We start from the raw sequence: 7,500 nt of genomic DNA on the forward strand, positions 1-7,500 counted from the left end.
AAAAATCAGGTTAACAAATTGAAAAAAAACAACAGATCTGATGAAGAGAGAAATGATCAAAGCAGAGATAAGGCTATTAGAAGATAAATTAAAACTGTCTATAAGTAACCAAAAAGCAGCCGAAGAAAAAAGAGCTGTGGAAGCAATAAAACTGAATGCACAATATTTTTTATCTTATGCAAACAACACGTTAAAGAGGAGAACAGAAATTGGGCCTCTTGAGAATGATGGTGCATTAGTAACTGCTTCAAAAGAAATGGCTGAATTACTCAAATTGCAATATGAAGAAGTCTATAGTGTCCCAAGAATAGAAAAATTAATATCAGACCCACAACAACATTTTAGTATTATTAGTAACGAAGATGAATGTCTCACTGACTTCATATTCAATGAAAAAGATATTCTTGAAGTAGTAAGTGAAATCTCAACAAACTCAGCAGCTGGGCCAGATGAAATCCCAACAATCTTTAAAAAAAAACTGCAAAGAAACCATAGCAAAGCCACTGGTAACTTTGTGGAGGAAGTCTTTGGACATGGGGATTATCCCCAGTTTACTGAAAGAGGGTACTATAATTCCAATAAATAAAGGTGGAAACAAAGGTCAGGCCAAAAATTATAGACCAGTGACACTGACATCTCATATGATAAAAATATTTGAAAGGGTAGTGAGGAAAAAAAAATTTTTTCAGTTTTTAGAAAAAGAAAAGATAAACCCCGGGCAACATGGATTCAGAAGTGGTAGATCTTGTTTGTCACAGATCCTGACACACTTCGAACACATACTAACGGACCTAACTGAAAATAGAGAAGTCGATGTAATATACCTAGACCTTGCAAAAGCTTTTAACAAAGTAGATCACGGCATTCTGCTACATAAGATTAAAGACCTTTGAATTGGCGGGAAAGTTGGAATATGGATTTACAATTTCCTAATAAATCGTAAATAAAAAGTACAAATTAATGGGCTTTACTCGAATGAAAAGATTATTATGAGTGGGGTGCCACAAGGGACCGTTCTTGGGCCCTTGTTATTCCTTATTATGATTGGTGACATTAATAATGGTGTGAAACACTCGAGAGTAACATCATTTGCAGATGATACAAGAATAAGTACATCCATAGATAATGAAAACAAACTTAACGAGGATCTACATACCATCTGTAAGTGGGCATATGATAATAATACGAAATTCAATGCAGATAAATTTGAAATCATAAGATATAGTCCAACTGGAAATTTAAGAGCAAGATCACATTTTGTCGAAAGTGTGAAGATTGAGGAGAAAAACGTAATAAAAGATCTAGGACTCTATATGAGTAATGACATGAGTTTCAATCACCAAACAGAGCAGATTGTCAACAAAGGAAAAGTTATGAGTGGATGGGTAATGAGGACTTTTAACACAAGAGACCCAGAACACCTTTTACCAATATGGAAAACATTAGTGACCACAAGAATTCAGGTAAGACATTCCCCCAGGCAGGGAAGAACATGCTATCGCACTGGGATAAGTGCACAAACATGCCTGTTAAAAAAAATGCAAAAACAAAGTTTCCTAATAAACGGACCTAAATTGTTTAATAGCATACCGAAGGATATAAGAAACCTAAATCAGTGTAGTGTAGGAGTGTTTAAAAGAAAACTAGATAAATGGCTACATTTAGTACCAGATGAACCACCAACATGTGGTAGTGAAAGAACGAGGGCTGAATCAAATTCCATCCCTCATCAAATTCAATTGCTTGCAACTGACAAAAAAACGGGCGGTCCCCCTGGATGGCCCTGGCATGAGCTACTAACAAGGCTCATGCTGTAACTACCACCAAGTAACCAAGTATATATATATATACATATATATATATACATTGTATATATATGTGTGTGTGTGTTTGTGTGTGTGTGTGTTTGTGTGTGTGTGTGTGTTTGTGTGTGTGTGTGTGTGTTTATGTGTGTATGGATGTGCGTGTAGATGTGCGTGTGTGTGCGTATATGTGTGTAGATGTGTTTGTGTTTGTGTGTGAGTTTATACGTTTGTGTGTGTTTGTGTGTGTGTGTGTGAGTATGTACGTTTGTGTGTGGGTGTATGTTATGTTAATTAAGAGGGGCCTACTAGCTCGCTCGACCAATTTAGATGGGTTTCTCCTCAAAACTATTTACATTTTCTTTGTTCATGAATATGAGAAAATGAAAAAAAAATTAGGGGGAAACAAAAGTTACTATTTGTACATGGTTACAAGTATTTCATAGTCATTCTATTATAATTCTAAAATGAGTATAACTTATTTTGGGTTTTCCTACCCTCATTTGCACTATTTTCATTCACAATACCATCGGTATTATTAATGCTACGAGTTTCCAAATAATTAGTGCTGCTGTTATATTTATCATTGTTGCAATTGCCTTCAAGATTGTTTGCAATATTACATACTTTTTCGCTGCTTATTCTACTTTTATTCTTGATTTTCATATCATTTATATTCTTATCACATTTCTTCATAGTAGTGATACAACGAATGTCAATATTTTTCATATCGTTACTATCATTATCATCGTCATTATAATAGTTATCATTATCTTCATTATCACCCGCATCATTTTTAGCATAATTGTATTCTATCATCATCATCATCATAATCATTATCATTACCATCATCATTATGGACCATTGCCATTTTATTACTATTATTACAATGGTAGTGATAATGGTAATAATAATAACAATAATAATAATGATAATAATAATAATAATAATAATAATAATAATAACAATAATAATAATGATAACAATAACGGTAATCGTTATTGTTATTATCAATATCATTATCATAATGAAGATAATGACAATCAAAATATCAATATCATCATCATCATTACCATAATTTCATTATCAACATTACTACTACCACCATTACCATTGTTATTGCCCTTGTCAACATTATGAATATTGTTGCCATTATCATAAGTATCGTTACTCTCATCATTGCCATAATTGTCTTTTATGGTGCTTCTTCTATTTAATTGCAGTTAGAACACATTTTTTTATAGTAATAAAAAATTTTTCCAATTCAGAAAAATCAAATATAATTAATTGACATACGGGGGGGTTAGCGCATGAAAATGAAATTTGATTGTCTGTCATGTCATAGACAGGAAGAAGATTTCGCAAACTATAGCAACTTAAAAAAAATAAATAAATAAAAAGAAAGAAAAAAAGAAAGAAAAAAAGAAAGAAAATACACACACACACACATACACATACACACACACACACACACACACACATATATATATATATAATATATATATATATGTTATTATATATATATTATATATTATATATAATATAATATATATAATATAATATATATATATATATATATATATATATATATATATATATATATATATATATTATATATGTGTGTGTGTGTGTGTGTGTGTGTGTGTGTGTGTGTGTGGTGTGTGTGTGACATATATATATATTATATTGTATATATATATATATATATATATAATGAGATGAGAAGAGAGAGAGAGAGAGAGAGAGAGAGAGAGAGAGAGGAGAGAGAGGAAAAGAAGAGAGAGAGAGAGACGAAGAGAGAGGAGAGAGAGAGAGAGAGAGAGGAGAGAGAGAGAGAGAGAGAGAGAGAAGAGAGAGAGAGAGAGAAGAGAGAGAGAGTACCAATAGAGAAGAGTAAGTGAACTAACAAGAGAGTAGAGAGAAAATGAATTGAATGGAGTCGATTGCCAAGAGACTATTGAGCAATTCTAATGATACTTTATTGAAATAATTGTGATCATCATTTCCTAATATTATATTCAGAAATATATACCTAGTATGAAATTTGTATAATATTTTACGTCATGGTCATTTACCTGTAATTCTGTAAGGTTGTTTTGTTGAAGCTATTTCATATTTTCATATCGAGTTCTGAGATTCAAGAACTTTGTATGATCTGTAGCTGTAATAGGAAAATTTGTGCATGGTGGGAAACCTGTATTCATCTCAACTTGAAAAAAGGGTTTATTTTAAGCAGGAGCCAAGAAAGGTGAAGTACGCAACGAGCAAAGGTTATGTACATAATTTAAAGAAAAGAAAGGTAAAGAAATTAATCGAGAAAAAGAAATGCTTTCTCCTGGAGTGAGGTATAATAAATACTTTTTTTTTTTATTTGCTTCTTATCGTTTTGGTTTTGTTTAATCGTTTGCAAACATCCAATCATCAGTCTTGTTGGGTGTTAGCTCCTTGTGTGGCGATCATTAAGATTGTGGCGATCAGGATTCAGCTGTAATTGTTGGTATTTACATTTCTGTTCTTCTTTATATTCCAGTGAGTCCTTTTATTTTGTTTGTCTGCAGTTGGATGAAAAAAGAGTTGTTGGCTTTTTCTGTACCTGTGTTAGAGGTATGTGTCTATTGTTTTTTAAATTTTTAACAACCTGTTCTGACAAATGTGGCGTTTATACTATGCTGTCTTTTACTTATGTGGTTGCGTGTGGCTATGGATATTTTTAATATGCATGTGGGCATACCTGTGTTCTTTGGCTACATGTGTTTATTCTTAGTCACATGAATGTGAATTTTATTCCTGTAGGAATGTTTTTTGCTTGCACGCTTTTAGCTCCAATAACACTATTAATGCCCTTTAATAATTCAGCTGAGCGGTTGGCGCAGGCGCTGATTGAGTTACTATTTATTCGTAGTTACTGTCTGTGTGTACTTGGAAAGATATGTTTGTTCGCTGTGTGATTGGTGTGCTGTCGTGTATGTGGTAGCTTATAGGTGGCTTTATGGGCTACCCATGAGTTGATGGATTGTGGTGGTTTTTTGTCCGTCTTGGGTTGAAAACGCTATTTCAGATGACGGGGAGACCCATTACTAGTTATTGTCGCAGAAAGAGATCGTAGTTCTGGAAACGCATGTAAACTGGACATTGCTGGATAGAGTTAGTGCTGTCAAAAGTCAGGAAGGTCTTAGTAAAGTTCATCAGTGTTTGAACAGTGTGAACTCTTGCTTAGTAAATCAGAAAAAGATTTCTGTATGAACTTCATGCTAATTATTGATTGATGATTTGCCTCGTCGGTCAATATTTTTAAAGCACACCTTAATCCTGGGAATGGAAGACAAAAGATAGATAGGCTGAGAGCTAGAGAGAGGGGAAGAGAAATGGAGTATCCTTGGAAAATATGGGAAAGGATGCCTTTTTAAGATAGAGAGGTATTGAGATATTTAGAAGACAACTAAAAGAGCATTAAGCGCAAAAAAGAAAACAAATCGCTTTAAATGCTAAAAAAAAAATCTCGAGAGCCGTCTGTCGTTCCATCCCGCCTCATGTTATCTCTTAAGTTATCACACCTTGAATCCTGGGTAATGCGGCGTTTAAAGATACCAGCGCTGAGAGCCCTAGAGAGGACTCAAAGAGACTGAGAATGGAGCTATCCTTGCGAAAATAGCGGGATAGGCATGCACTTTTTAAGATTATAGAAGGTATGGACGAGGAGGAGACGAATCAAGAGCAGTAAGCGCAATTAGAAGACAAAATCAGCAGGAATGCTAAAAAAAAAAAAAAAAATGATAATAATAATAATAATAATAAAAATAGCTATCGATGAGATGAAACTGAAGGACACACGTGTCAGCAAGGAATCAAAATTAGAATCAGGAATGACTGGTAGTAAGTTGAACAGAAAGTTTATATTCAAAGGGTCCGAGAAGTAGAGATGCTATTTGGAAAGGCTGTCTGTGTAATTACACTGCAGGAATTGGATAAAGCAAAGAAAAAAATATGAAGAAAAGGAGGAGAAGAGCAAAAACAAAACAAAAATTATGTATGCGCACCTGTTCCAGATCCACGAGAAGCTGATGCCAGCCAGTGACAACGCAGTGTAAAAGACCCATTGTAACTGACGCGATACAAAGCGACGTGCTAAAAAAGAAAAGAAAAGAAAAAAAAAAAAAAAAAAAAAAAAAAAAAAAAAAAAAAAAAAAAACTCTATTTCTGTAAGTAACTGTTTATATGCGTTGGGATATTTAGAGCACCATGCGAATAAATGGCTGTGTCACCCAACACAGACAACAAAAAGAAAATGATATTTATTTTAGGTTTAATTGCATTCTGTGATGCATCGTGAGCCTTGTGCCACGACAAAGTTGATAATGTTAGTATTTATTCAAGTATTCTCACTTCTCAAGACTGGTGCTTATTTACCGAAACTGTAATTACATCCAGTGTAAGAGTAAGAAATAAAACACAAAACATATACAGTGTTTAGAATATTTAAGACACTATTTTAGATTCCATGAGGATGTTCCGTCTACATTCCATGGGGGGGGAGGGGGCGGGGGGGGAGGGGGGGAGGGTTCTAGATGTATTGAAAGTGACAAGTCAGCTTAAGCCGTTGAGATTGTAATCAGGGATATTTCCAGACTCAAAGCCTTTCAGGTAAAAAGCTCTTCCTTTTCCAGAATGAACGAGAGAGAGAGCGACTGAGAGAATCATTTTGGAAAAAGGGGCGAATCTCTCTGGTATGGTTTCTATGCGCAGACTGGCACGCTGGCGCTCTTTCTCCTTCGTTCTCTCCTTCCCTTCGTCTGGCTGTGTTTCCGTATTTCTCTCTGTTTCTCTTCTCTCTCTCTCTCTTCCTCCTTCGTTTTCTCCTTCCCTTCGTCTGGCTGTGTTTCCGTATTTCTCTCTGTTTCTCTTCTCTCTCTCTCTCTCTCTCCTTCGTTCTCTCCTTCCCTTCGTCTGGCTGTGTTTCCGTATTTATCTCTGTTTCTCTTCTCTCTCTCTCTCTCTCCTTCGTTCTCTCCTTCCCTTCGTCTGGCTGTGTTTCCGTATTTCTCTCTGTTTCTCTTCTCTCTCTCTCTCTCTTCTTTTCTCTATTTTCTGTTTGTCTCTTCCTTTTTGTTTGGTTCTGTCTCTCCATCCCTCTGCTTCCTTCTTCCCTTCTCACATTCTCTCTTTTTTTTTCCCCATCCTCTGTCTCTCTTTATCCGGTCCTTCCCTCTATCTCATTCTCTCCTCTTCTCTCCCTCCTTTCCCCTCACACCCATCCTCGCTTTCCTCCCTCTCTCGTTCCCACCTTCCTTCCCTCTTTTCTCCTCTCCCTCCTCGCTCTCTCAGACCCTCCTCCCATCCTTCCCTCTACCTCTCTCCCTCTCCTTCCCTCCCTCCGTCTACCTCTCTCCTGACCCCCTTACCCTCCCTCCGCCCCTCTCTTCCCTCCATCCCTCTCTTTCCCTCTCTTCCCTCTACCTCTCCCTCCCTCTCTTTCTTCCCTCCATCCCTCTCTTTCCCTCTCTTCCCTCTACCTCTCCCTCCCTCTCTTTCTTCCCTCCCTCCCTCCCTCTCTTCCCTCCCTCCCTCCCTCTCATCTCTCCCTCCCTCCCTCCCTCTCTTCCCTCCCTCCCTCTCATCCCTCCTATCCCTCCCTCTCTTCCCTCCTATCCCTCCCTCTCTTCCCTCCCTCCCTCCATCCGTCCCTCCCTCCCTCCCTCCT

This window comes from Penaeus japonicus, unplaced genomic scaffold (assembly GCF_977035675.1).
Source record: "Penaeus japonicus unplaced genomic scaffold, GWHDUDI00000001_assembly GWHDUDI00000025, whole genome shotgun sequence".
NCBI lineage: Eukaryota > Metazoa > Arthropoda > Malacostraca > Decapoda > Penaeidae > Penaeus > Penaeus japonicus.